Here is a 14,357-nt window from a genome sequence, read left to right as displayed (position 1 = left end):
ACTAAACCCAAAATACTTATCCCTAAGGCAGCAATCACTAATTCACTACTAACCACAGAGATACTGGCTTACTGATTTTCACACAACCTTAGCTATAGTAAACATTCTTCAAAAGGAAAAAATGTTGTCTTCATACCTCAGGACTTTTCCTTTCCATCAGTTTCCTTCATTCTTACACCAGCTCCCCAGCCCCATCCCTAGAGTGTAATATACACCCTTAGGATTAGGGTGACCAACTGTCCCAGTTTGCCCAGGGATGAGGGATTTCCCAGGATGTGGGGTGGTTGATCATTCTACTCAGGACCGAAGATGCCAACAAAGGCACAGAACCGGCAGAAGAATTTCCCTGTATTACACTTGACTGTAATGTAATGAGTTACATAGCTAAAAGCAACAGGATTACCCAGGTCAGTGGACAGAATAGTATGGAGATGTGTACATTATTTTCACTGAATTTCTAAAAGGTGAAAATAAGAAGAAAAGATTGGGAAGGATTCTGTCTTAAAAAAATGTTCCCACTTTTCTACGGTGAGAGAAATAATTTTATCCATCTTCTGGTTTTTTTAGTAACCTTAAATATAATATGAAAGGAAAAAATCCACTTAACATAAGTGTTTCAGGTCCCTTTTTTCATTGTCCAGTTCTCCACACACCCCTGGCTAGCTATTTCATAAAGTACAAGTGTGTATGTCTGTGTGTCTCTTACACACACATTCATTTATTGATTCACTAACATCCGTCTGGCCCTCTGCTGACAAGGTCAACTCATGTAATAGATACAGCTAGGAGGGCATATTCTTCCTTCATCTCCATGTGTTGTCCTCTCCAAATAAACTTCCTGCCAGAGGAAGAATTCTCTAATAGTTCTTTTTTTTTCTTTCTCTAACAGTTCTTTAGACAAAGGTTTATAAGTAGATGTATTTTCCTAATACAGCACATATTCCTCAAGTGAAAAAATATATGAGGAGTCAGAATCCTCTTACCATAAGAATATGTGATATACGTTGAGGGGTCAATCAGCGGTCCATTTAGCCTACTAGACACTCTGTGACGATGGGATGATTGTAGGAAAACATGGCTGCTGCTTTCTGTGAATGATGCTGTTCTTAAAGACTATCGGTGTTCATCGAACACCTCTAATTTTCATTAAATTCATTTATCAACTAGGGATTACAATTATATTAGAAAAATACTGCCACGTCCACAGGGGACATCCCACAAATTCACACACAGAAAAATCTTCTTCTTTGGGCATCTGGCAACATCTATCTCCTTGGGATCCAACAAGACAAAAGGAACTACTAGCAACCACAACAGAAATGGTTAAGGAATTCTTAAACAGTCATAAAAATGGTCAGCCTTACCATACGTTCACTAGCCTGTAAGATATGTAACAGATTTCACTTCACTAAGGGGTACTAACTGCAACCCATGCTAGAAAAAAAAAAATCAGTTGCCCATAGTAGACGCCCAAAAAATCCTTGATATAATAGAAACCACTGAGTATGTTTTAACTCTTTAAATGTTTGGTCTAATTTCTTTCAAGTCCCATGCTTCTGTTATTTTGCTTAGCTAGTTTAAAGAATCAATGGTTCCAATGAATAAATCCTACCAGACTGTACAAGTCTGACTTGTCCCAATACGTTTGCATACTTTAAAAAATTAATTTTGCTTTTCATCATGTAAATAATACAAATTATAAAAAATTTAGAAAATACAAAACAGAAAGAGTCTACTAATTCAAAACAATACATGCAAGGGCTTCCCTGGTAGCACAGTGGTTAAGAGTCCGCCTGCCAATGCAGGGGACACAGATTCAAGCCCTGGTCCGGGAAGATCCCACATGCGGCAGAGCAACTAGGCCTGTGCACCACAACTACTGAGCCTGCGAGCCACAACTACTGAGCCCATGTGCCACAACTACTGAAGCCCATGCGCCTAGAGCCTGCGCTCTGCAACAAGAGAAGCCACCGCAGTTAGAAGCCCACGCACTGCAACAAAGAGTAGCCCCCGCTCTCTGCAACTAGAGAAAGCCCGCTCATGGCAACGAAGACCCAATGTAGCCAAAAATAAATAAATAAATTAAACAAAACAAAAAAAACATGCACCCCAATGTTCATAGCAGCACTATTTACAATAGCCAAGACATGGAAGCAACCTAAGTGTCCACTGACAGATGAATGGATAAAGAAGATGTGTATACACACACACACACACACACACACACACACACACTGGATATTACTCAGTCATAAAAAAGAATGAAATAATGCCATTTGCAGCAACATGGATGGACCCAGAGATTACCACACTAAGTGCAGTAAGTCAGACAGAGAAAGGCAAATATCGTATGATATCACTTATATGTGGAAGCTAAAAAAAAAAAAAGATACAAATGAACTTATTTACAAAACAGAAACAAACTCACAGACATAGAAAATAAACTTATGGTTACCAAAGGGGAAAGGGGGAGGGAGGGATAAATTGGGAGCTTGGGATTAACAGATACATACTACTTTATATAAAGTAGTTAAACAAGGTCCTACTGTATAGCACAGGGAACTATATTCAATATCTTGTAATAATATATAATGGAAAAGAATCTGAAAAAGAATGCCCATACATACACACACACACACACACACACACACGTAAAACTGAATCACTTTGCTGTACACCAGAAACTAACACAACATTGTAAGCCAACAATACTTCAATTTAAAAAAAAAAAAACAGAAAGAGCCTAATACAGAGGTCCCAACTCTTCTACTTACTGGTTGTATGACCCTTGACAAGTTACTTAATCTTTCTAGGCCTCAGTTTCTTCATCTGAGAAACGAGTAGGACCTACATCATGCGACTGATGGGAGAGTTCACTGAGAAAACACACATGAAGAATTTAATATGGTGCCTAGCCCATGGGAAGCATCCAACAAATTGCTCTACAATTACAATTGCTCTACACACAAAAAAATCATTATTATACTTCTTTTCAGTCTTTTAAAATAAATTTGTATATTTATATATGCATATGTAACATAAATCCATTATATACGCTTTTCAAACAAAAACTGTGGTTTTTATCTTACTTTTTCATCCTAATGTATTTTTCCATATCATTAAGTATTCTTCAAAACTGTGATTTTTAAGTAACTATCCATTGTACATATATCCCATTATTGATTTAGGTATTCTCTTATTTTCAATTTCACAATTATAAATATTATAATGAGCATCTATCTGTGCATGTGTACTAACATAGGTTAATGATAAAAGTAATTAGATTTGAGAGGAAGCTTCTCACAGCAGTTAAAAGCACAGCTTCTGGAGCCAAACTAAACTCACAGTTCAAACCCAGACTATTACTATCTACTATCTGTGCAACCATTGGCAAGTTACTTAACCTTTGCCTCATTTTCCTAAAGAAAAATGGGGATAATAAAATAATCTACCTCTCATACAGAGCCATTATGCAGGTTAAATGAGTTAATACATGCAGAACATATAGGACAGTCTCTGCCATATAGTAAGAACTTAAGAAATGTTAGTTATCATTTGGATGTTAGAGAAACTAAAATACGTGAATACATTTTTTTCCACCAAAAGTGGTGGTAGCAATCAGGTGATTTTAATGCAGAGAAGCAGATGATAAGTGTCTTGTGAAATATTCTCAACAGTCAAAGACAGAACTAAAAATTAAGATGTTGAGTCCTCAGCTGAAATACCTTCCTTTCAGAATATATTATACTCTAAACAAGGCAAAAGGAAACAAAACAAATACCGGTGGATGCATTAATATAGATAGGAGTTGGCCGTCCTGAATTTGAGTTAGGTTATAAAAGTCTTTTCTCTGAACTGAAGCTAATACAAACCAATATATTGGGTGGGCCAAAAAGTTTATTTGGTTTTTTCCGTAAGATGGGTCCAGTAGCGCTTAGTTGCCTTTAACTTCATTCGAGATAATTTTGTTAGGCTGTATTGTGACTACTGTCATATCAGCATGCGTTTAAAAAAAAAACTTATCAAAATTGGTGAATTTTTGTGTAGCCATTTTAATATTGAAGATGGAAGAAAAAAAGCAACATTTTCGGCATATTATGCTTTATTATTTCAAGAAAGGTAAAAACACAACTGAAACCCAAAAAAAGATTTGTGCAGTGTATGGAGAAGGTGCTGTGACTGATCAAACGTGTCAAAAGCGGTTTGCAAAGTTTCATGCTGGAGATTTCTCACTGGACGATGCTCCGGTTGGGTAGACCAGGTGAAGCGGAGAGCGATCAAATCAAGACATTAATTGAGAACAATCAATGTTATACCACTCGGGAGAGAGCCGACATACTCAAAATATCCAAATCAAGCGCTGAAAATCATTCGCACCAAATGATTTTTGCACCACATCATTGGTTATGTTAATCACTTTGGTATTTGGGTTCCACGTAAGTTAAGCAGAAAAAAACCTCTTGACCATATTTCCACATGTGATTCTCTACTTAAACGTAACAAAAACGTTCCATTTTTAAAACAAATTGTGACAGGTGATGAAAAGTGGATACTGTACAATAAGGTGGAATGGAAGAGATCGTGGGGCAAGTGAAATGAACCACCATCAACCACATCAAAGACAGGTCTTCATCCAAAGAAGGTGATGTTGTGTATATGGCGGGATTGGAAGGGTCCTCTATTTTGAGCTCCTTCTGGAAAACCAAACGATTAATTCCAGCAAGTACTGCTCCCAATTAGACCAACTGAAAGCAGCACTCGATGAAAAGCATCCAGAATTAGTCAACAGAGAACACATAATCTTCCATCAGGATAACGCAAGACTGCTTGTTTCTTTGATGACCAGGCAAAAACCGTTACAGCTTGGCTGGGAAGTTCTGATTCATCTACTATATTCACCAGACATTGTACCTTCGGATTTCCATTTATTTCAGTCTTTACAAAATTCTCTTAACGGAAAAAATTTCAATTCCCTGGAAGACTAAAAGGTACCTGGACCAGTTCTTTGCTCAAAAAGATAAAAAGTTTTGAGAAGATGGAATTACGAAGTTGCCTGAAAAATGGCAGAAGGTAGTGGACCAAAACGGTGAATATGTTGTTCAATAAAGTTCTTGGTGAAAATGAAAAATGTGTCCTTTATTTTTATTTAAAAACCAAAGGAACTTTCTGGCCAACCCAATAGAATGAATGAGATCAGACAAAAAGAGAAAAAACTTTACCCTGAGATGCACTGCAAAGTTTTTGTTTATGAGGCTAGAGTTCTTCCTTGATTCAATTTAACTCAACATCTACTAAGCAGCACAATGTCACATTTCTGCTAAAAGCTGGGGATATAAAGATGCCTAGTTCCTGCCCCCAAGCAGCTCACAATTCAGTAACTTTCCAAGTGAACAAAAGGAACAGGAAATTCTGGGCAGATCAAACAGCATATGCAAATGCCAAAGAGAAACAGAGCACCAAGCAGAGGAAATAGTCCAGGCAGTTCAGCAGGCAAGGGATATATAAGTAGTCTGGGCTGGGATACAGATGAGAGTGTCACTAGCAGAGATAGTAGTAGAAGCCCTAGGTATGGAAGAAATAATCTAGAACAGCAGTTTGCAAAACACAGTCCATGGTCCCCAAAACCCTTTGAGGGCCTGGTCTATGAAGCAAAATTAGTTTCATAATAACACTAAATTCATTTGCCTTTTTCACTCTCATTCTTTCATGAGTCTACAGTGGAGTTTCCCTGAGACTACACAAAGTGTAACGAGATCATCACTCTGATGGCTAGTGGAATATATGCTTCTGTATTCTAACGTTTTCTAGCATTTTTTAAGGTAGTAGGTTTAGGGTATAATTTAAGGTATTTTCCTTCTCAGTACTTCTGTTTGTGCTCTTACAGCTATCTTTAGTTACACTTACTATAATCTCATTACTATTCAATAAATCATTACTGTAATATTTCAAAGTTCACACATCAGGTAGAAACAAGTACTTTTTGTTATTTTGTTTTACAATAACACTTCAAAAATTTTTGGAAAACTCTTCTCAATTTTTAAATTATATCTAAAATGTATTATTTTAGAATTTATTTTTTTCTAAAATAAAAGAAAATTTATTTGTAATTTTTCATTTATATTTAAGAATGAATCATTGACTCCAAACAGGGAGATTAGAAGACTTACTTTTTCAACCCACAACTGCAATACATACATTTAAAGATACTAAAAAAGATGCAACTGGCCTAGAGTTATCTGACTCATGGAAAGGAAGAATCTACTCCAAAAAAACTAGGCAAAATTGTAAATATGAAACCAAAGTATGACAAGAGTCATCTTTCTCTTGACTTTATAGATGTTAATAATTTATCTTACTGTATCTTAGGCAACACAACATTTTCTAATTATATTATGCCAGTTAAGTTATAGTGACATTTTGAGATCAATCATTCAGAATTTAAAGAAAAAGTAGTTGAATATTTTAAATGCAGATGTGATGAATTCTTTACAAGTCTTAAAAATTGTTAACACCTTTCAAGTTAGAAATGAAAAAGCCACTGAAGCATCTTAGGGTAAGTTACTGTACTTCCTTAACTGGAGAAGCACGACTTGGTACAGGTGACATTGCTATATGCCTGCTGAATGAAGTCAGTAAAATAAATCATGGCAGTGCCCCTTTTTTAATGATATATTAATTCACCAAATTAAAGATTTTGCTGCAAATCTGAAGACTTGGTTAATAACTCATATGCAGAATTGTAATTTTACTTTACAAATAGACGAATCCACAGACAAGACTAATCTTGCTATTTTGTTTACATTCATCTAGCATTGGCACCAACTAATCACTGAAGATGATGTCGTGTATGAATTCCTGGCAACAAACACAAGTGATGCTGACCTAATCCAAGATGAATAACTCTTTTGAATCTCATGGTTTATCTGAGAACAATTGTGTTGATACTTGCACTGCTCCTACTTGTATGAAAATTATAGTGGATACAAATATTGGCACCATACACAAATGAAGGCAGTGGCATCAAAATTATACTACTAGTCATTGTATTCTTTACTGCCACACACTTGCAGTTGGGAGTGGGGGGGCACTTTTACTTCAGGATGCCCTTGATGAAGCCATCAAAAGTAATAATCCTCTTAAATTTCAACCCTTAAATACATAACTGTTTAATATTCTGTTTATGAAATGCTACATGCCAAAATACAATGGTTGCCTTGAGGAAAAGCACATGTGAGACTGTTTGAGTTGAAACTTGAACTAGCCTCTTTTTTCATGAAAAATCATTTTTACTTAAAAGAACAACTGAGAAACTATGGTTATTTGAATTTGAGTACTTAGCAGACACGTTCTTGAAAAATGAACAAATTACTCTTGTTATTTCAAAGAAAACAACTGACAGTGTTTGTTGCCAACAATAACATTTGAGCTTTCAGGTAAAAATCAGAATTTTGGAAAGTCTGCATGGGCCACTGGGAGCTTGAAGGCTTCCCATTACTTAAAGACTATTCTGATGAGATCCACAGTGATATAAACAAATGTGATTCTTCTTTTTTTTTTCTTTTTCTTTTTTGGGCCACACCATGCGGCATGCGGGACTTTAGTTCCCTGACCAGGGATCGAACCTGTACCCCCTGCATTGACAGCAGGGAGTCTTAACCACTGGACCATCAAGGAAGTCCCAACAAATGTGATTCTTTAAACATTGTATAATAAAATGTATCAACACTTGGAAGAGCTGCATAACTCTGAAGCAATATTTTCCTAATTATCAATGCATTGTTTTACCAAATCAATGATGGGGCCCACTTGGAACCCACGAATTGGTATAAAGATTATTTTAAGATGAAAATACTTGTAGACTTCCAGGGTGGTGCAGTGGTTAAGAATCTGCCTGCCAATGCAGGGGACACAGATTCGTCTGGGAAGATCCCACATGCCACGGAGCAACTAAGCCCGTGCACCACAACTACTGAGCCTGTGCCCTAAAGCCCGTGTGCCACAACTACTGAACCCACGTGCTGTAACTACTGAAGCCCGCACACTTAGAGCCTGTGCTCCACCACAAGAGAAGCCACCGCAATAAGCCCGCGCACCGCAACGAACAGTAGCCTCCGCTCGCCACAACTAAAGAAAGTCTGCACAGAGCAACAAAGACCCAATGCGGCCAAAAAAATAAAAAATAAAATGAAACAACAACAAAAAGATGAAAACATTTGAGATTCAACAGACACAGGAAAGAAAGCCTTCTCAGAGCTTTCTCTAGCTAACAGCAGCAATTTCTGGGAAATAAGACTGTCCTAAACACCTCTTCAGGGCAGAGCTACTCCCAGAAGAAAGAATGTGAATAAAACCTACCCTCAATCTCTTCTCCAGTGGAATTTTATGGCCCTGAAGGAGACGGAAAAACTATTCATACCTGTACATATAAATATTATCACAAATTTAAACTCCTGCTTGTTCTCCTGAAAACCCATTTATCCTTCCAAAAGTCCAGAAAGTGTCCTTTCTCCCCCACTTTAAGAAGTCATTTGTTCTCCCATAAGCCCCAGATTCTAACTATTCCTTTGAGCTACTCATTGCTGAATTATTTCACTATATGCATGTTGCATGCATAAACTGGGTTTTTTCTCCTTACTCTGTCCTTTGTCAGGTTAATTCACAGGCCTCAGAAATTGAACTTACTAGGATAGAGGGAAAAGGTTTTCCTTCCCTAGCCAACACAGTTAAAAGATCCACTCAAAGTGCAAGTTAAGACAATGAATTTTAATAAAACAGTACAAAATCACTGAAGTGGTTTCAGTTTCCACGATGCAACGAAACTTTAAGAAACTATCATCTGTCAAGTTTTGGAGCACTGTCAAAGAAGAATATTCACAGTTATCTAAAAAGTCTATTAAAATACTCCTTGCTTTTCCAACTGCATACCTGCATATCACTAGATTTTCTTCCTGTACTTTAACCAAAACAACATATTGCAGGAGATTATATGCAGAGGTAGATAAGAGGATTAAGCTTGTTCCATTAAAGAGGCTTACAAAAATGTAAACAATGTCATTCTTCTAACTAAACTGATTTTTTCTTTTTTCGGTTAGGCAAAGATTTCTTGGGACACAAAATGCAGGAACCACAAAAGAAAAAACTGGTAAACTGGACGTCATCAAAATTTAAATTTTTGGAAATAAAAGAAATTCAAATTGGAAAGGAAGGAGTGAAACTGTCACTGTTTGCAGATGACATGATACTATACATAGAAAATCCTAAAGATGCCACCAGAAAGCTACTAGAGCTCATCAATGAATTTGGTAAAGTTGCAGGATACAAACTTAATATATAGAAATCTGTTCCATTTCTATTCACTAACAAGGAAATATCAGAAAGAGAAATTAAGGAAACAATCCCATTTATTACCATCACATCAAAAAGAATAAAATACCTAGGAATAAACCTACCCAAGGAAGCAAAAGACCTGTACTCCAAAAACTATAAGACACTGATGAAAGAAAATGAAGAAAACACAGATAGAAAGATATACCGTGTTCTTGGATTGGAAGAATCAATACTGTTAAAATGACAATACTACCCAAGGCAATCTACAGATTCAATGCAATCTCTATCAAAATACAAGGGCATTTTTCACAGAACTAGAACAAATAAATTTAAAATTTGTATGGAAACACAAAAGACACTGAATAGCTAAAACAATTTTGAAAAAGAAGGTCAGAGCTGGAGGAATCACGCTTCCTGACTTCAGACTATACTACAAGCCTACAGTAATCAAAACAGTATGGTACTGGCACAAAAACAGACCCATAGATTAATGGAACTGGATAGAGAGCCCAGAAATAAACTCACACACTTATGGTCAATTAATCTATGACAAAGGAGGCAAGAATATACAATAAAGAAAAGACACTCTCATCAATAAGTGGTGCTGGGAAAACTGGACAGCTACATGTAAAAGAATGAAATAAGAACATTCTCTAACACCACATACAAAAACAAACTCAAAATGGGTTAAAGACCTAAATGTAAGACCAGATACTATAAAACTACTAACGCAGGCGTCCCCAACCCCCGGTCTGCGGCCTGCTACTGGTGCATGGCCTGTTAGGAACCGGGCCACACAGCAGGAGGTGAGCAGTGGGTGAGTGAGTGAAGCTTCATCTGCCATTCCCCAATGCTCTCATTACTGCCTGAACCATCCCCCCCACCCCAATGGACAAAATGTCTTCCATGAAACCGGTCCCTGGTACCAGAAAGGTTGGGGACCACTGTCCTAGAGGAAAACACAGGTAGAACACTGTATGACATAAACTGCAGTAATATTTTTTTTTGGATCCATCTACTAAGTAAAGGAAATAAAAGCAAAAATAAACAAACAGGACCTAATTAAATTTAAAAGCTTTTGCATGGCAAAGGAAACCACCAAGAAAATGAAAAGACAACCTACTGAATGGGAGAAAATATGTGAAAAGGATATAACCAATATGGGATTAATATCCAACATACATAAACAGCTTATACAACTCAACATCAAAACAAATAAACAACCCAATTAAAAAATGGGCAACGTGTGCCACAACTACTGAGCTTGTGCTCTAGAGCCCGTGAGCCACAACTACTGAGCCTGCGTGCCACAACTACTGAAGCCCGTGCTCCTAGAGTACATGCTCCGCAACAAAGAGAAGCCACTGCAATGAGAAGCCCATGCACCACAATGAAGAGTAGCCCCCACTCACCGCAACTAGAGGAAGCTCGCGCACAGCAATGAAGACTCAACACCGCCAAAAATAAATAAATAAATAAATTTATTTTTTTTTTAAAAAAAAGGGGCAAAAGAACTGAATAGACATTTTTCCAAAGAGGAAATGCAGATGGCCAAGAGGCACATGAAAAGATGCTCAACATCACTAATCATCAGAGAAATGAAAATCAAAACCATAATGAGATATCACTTCACACCTGTCAGAATGGCTGTCATCAAAAAGAACACAAATAACAAATGTTGGTGAGGATGCAGAGAAAAGGGAACCCTCATACACTGTTGGTGGGAATGCAAGTTGGTGCAGCCAATTTCCATCTGTGGAAAACAGTATGGAAGTTTCTCAAAAAACTAAAAGTAGAACTATCATATGGCCTGGCAATTCCACTCCCGGGTATATATCCAAAGAAAAACAAAAACACTAATTCGAAAAGATACATGTACACCAACGTTCATAGCAGCATTATTTACAATTGCCAAGATATGGAAGCAACCTAAGTGTCCATCAACAGATGAATGAGGGCTTCGCTGGTGGACACAGGTTCAAGCCCTGGTCCAGGAAGATCCCACATGCCACAGAGCAACTAAGCCCATGCACACAACTACTGAGCCTGTGCTCTAGAGTCTGTGAGCTACAACTACTGAGCCCGTGAGCCACAACTACTGAGCCTGTGTGCCACAACCACTGAAGCCTGTGTGCTTAGAGCCCATGCTCCACAACAAGAGAAGCCACCACAATGAGAAGCCCGCGCACCGCAACGAAGAGTAGCCCCCGCTCACGGCAACTAGAGAAAGCCTGTGTGCAGCAACAAAGACCCAACGCAGACAAAAATAAATAAATAAATAAATTTTAAAAAATCTTAATTTCAGAAAATATTTTTTAAAAAAACAGATGGGGGCTTCCCTGGTGGCGTAGTGACTGAGAGTCCGCCTGCCGATGCAGGGGACGCGGGTTCACGCCCTGGTCCGGGAGGATCCCACATGCCGCAGAGCGGCTGGGCCCGTGAGCCATGGCTGCTGAGCCTGCGCGTCCGGAGCCTGTGCTCCGCAACGGGAGAGGCCACAACAGTGAGAGGCCCGCGTACCGCAAAACAAACAAACAAACAAACAAAAAAACAGATGAACAAATAAAGAAGATGTGGTATATATTCTATCTATCTATATTCTATATATATATAGAATACTACTCAGCCGTAAAGAAGAATGAAATTTTGCCATCTGCAGCAACACAGATGGACTTGGAGGGCATTATGCTTAGTGAAATAAGTCAGACAAAGACAAATACACTGTGTAATATCACTTACATGTGGAATCTAAAAAATACAACTAGTGAATATAGCAAAAAAGGAGTAGACTCACAGATACAGAGAACAAACTAGTGATTGCCAGTAAGGGGAGGGGGGCAATATAAGGATGGGGGAGTGGGAAGTACAAACTATTGGGTGTAAGATAGGCTACAAGGATGTACTGTACTACACGGGGCATAGAGCCAATATTTTGTAATAACTGTAAATGAAGTGTAACCTTTAAAATTGTATAAAAAATAAATTTTTTTTAAAAATTAAACTTTTGCATTTCAAAAGACACTGCTACAAAATGCAAAGCAAGTTATATACTGGGAAAAATATTTGCAAAACGCATATCTGATAAAAGGACCTGTATTGACAATACTCAATAAGAAAACATGTTTTTAAATGGGTAAAATATTCAAATAAATACTTCACCAAAAAAGAACAACAAATGGCAGACATGCACATGAAAAGATGTTCAACATCAACAGTCATTAGGAAAATGTTGGAACTTCCCTGGTGGCGCAGTGGTTAAGACTCTGTGTGCCCAATGCAGGTGGCCGGCAAGCTGTAACTAAGAAGCCCATGAGCCGCAACTAAGGAGCCCATGTGCTGCAACTAAGGAGTTGGCGAGCAGCCACTAAGGAGCCTGCCTGCCAAAACCAAGACTGGGCACAACCAAATCAATGAATTAAAAAAAAAAATAGTTGGGGCTTCCCTGGTGGCGTAGTGGTTGAAAGTCCACCTGCTGATGCAGGGGACACGGGTTCGTGCCCCGGTCCGGGAAGATCCCACACGCCACGGAGCGGCTGGGCCCGTGAGCCATGGCCGCTGAACCTGTGCGTCCGGAGCCTGTGCTCCATAACGGGAGAGGCCACAACGGTGAGAGGCCCGCGTACCACACACACACAAAAAAAGTTATTAGAAAAGTGCAAATTAAAACCACAATGAGATACTACTAAACGCTTATTAGAATGGCTAAAACTAAAAAGACTGATAACACCAAGTACTGGTGAGGATACAGAGTAACCAGAACACTTATGCATTGCTGGTGGGAATGCCAAATAGTAAAGCAACTTTGGAAAACAGTTTGCCAGTTTCTTATGTTAAGCAAACATATGGTCCAGCGATTCCACTCCTAAGTACTTACTCAAGAGAAAAGAAACATGTCCACATAAAGACTTGTACTTGAATATTCAGAGCAGCTTTATTTATAAGACAAAAAATGGAAACAACTCAAATGTCCATCAACTAGTAAATAAACTTGGTATAACCTTATAAGTAAATGCTACTCAGCAGTAAAGAGGAATTAAATTACTGATACATGCAAAAACATAGATAAACTGCAAAAGCTTTATCTTAAATAAGAAACAGACAGAAAAAGCTATATATTCTATGTTCTATTTACATAAAGTTCTAGAAAAGGCAAAAGCTACACTGAGAGAAAGCAGACCAGTGGTTGCCAATGGCTCAGGATAGAGGAGGCAATTGATTCCAAAGAGTCAGGAAGAAGCTTTCTGGAGTAACGGAAATATTTCATACCATGATTGTGGTGGTAGTTATACAACAGTATACATTTGTCAAAATTCATCATTTAAAATGGGTGAATTTTATTGCACCGTGTGGTACCTGCATTCAGCAGTTTATTCTGCTGGGAGTTCAAAGGACAATGCTAATATAAATTCAGTATCTGGCATCATCGTTTTTCTTGGCTTTGTGCATGTTAAACCTGGTATTTTTACTGATACAGTATTCCTATAGTTTCTCATACTGTTCAGTTTGACATACTCTTCAATAGGAACTGATGCTTCTCTTTTTCTAGAGTGTCTAAAATTCAGAACCAGGCTGATCCATCTTGTCTGACCCTAAACATGGTCCTAAAGTAAACTGCTTGAGAAAACTGGATCCCAAAGATTACACGTGGGGAATTTTTGAAGTGTGTCCATATTTCATTAGAGAGCAAAGAAGCCCAACTGAAAAAACTGTGGCAAGACTGACTGACAATGATAACTGTGGATTGGGCAAAAATTCTTGAAAGGACTATCTTGAAGAGTATGACCCAAACACTAGGTTATGGAATAACCTAGAGATTAAAGGTTAATGCTCTGTAAGTTGAGAACCGGTGTTCTATATAATAGACAAATTGCTTATCAAAGAGTTTTTAAATTTTAAGTAGAAAATATAAAGAGGGCTTTAAAAATTGGTAAGAAAGTGAGTCAACAGTACCCAAAGGAGAGCCCAGTAACTGTGTCATTGGGAGCTGCTAGGAGAGTGGCCCATGGAGAGGGGCCGATCACCTTCCTATG

General features: G+C 38.0%; 1 protein-coding gene and 1 non-coding gene across 6 annotated transcripts in view; one reads left to right on the top strand and one right to left on the bottom strand.

Moving 5' to 3' along the window:
- Window positions 1-14,357, bottom strand: part of RNF214 (ring finger protein 214) — a 58,294-nt gene that overhangs the window by 12,292 nt on the left and 31,645 nt on the right. The gene's annotated exons all lie outside the window — the stretch shown is intronic.
- LOC137231353 (small nucleolar RNA SNORA8) lies at window positions 13,666-13,803 on the top strand. The gene has a single exon (XR_010946477.1). It is a non-coding gene; the product is annotated as a small nucleolar RNA SNORA8 (small nucleolar RNA).

Source organism: Pseudorca crassidens, chromosome 9 (genome assembly GCF_039906515.1).
Source record: "Pseudorca crassidens isolate mPseCra1 chromosome 9, mPseCra1.hap1, whole genome shotgun sequence".
Lineage (NCBI taxonomy): Eukaryota > Metazoa > Chordata > Mammalia > Artiodactyla > Delphinidae > Pseudorca > Pseudorca crassidens.
This window is presented reverse-complemented; position numbering and strand designations above follow the sequence as displayed.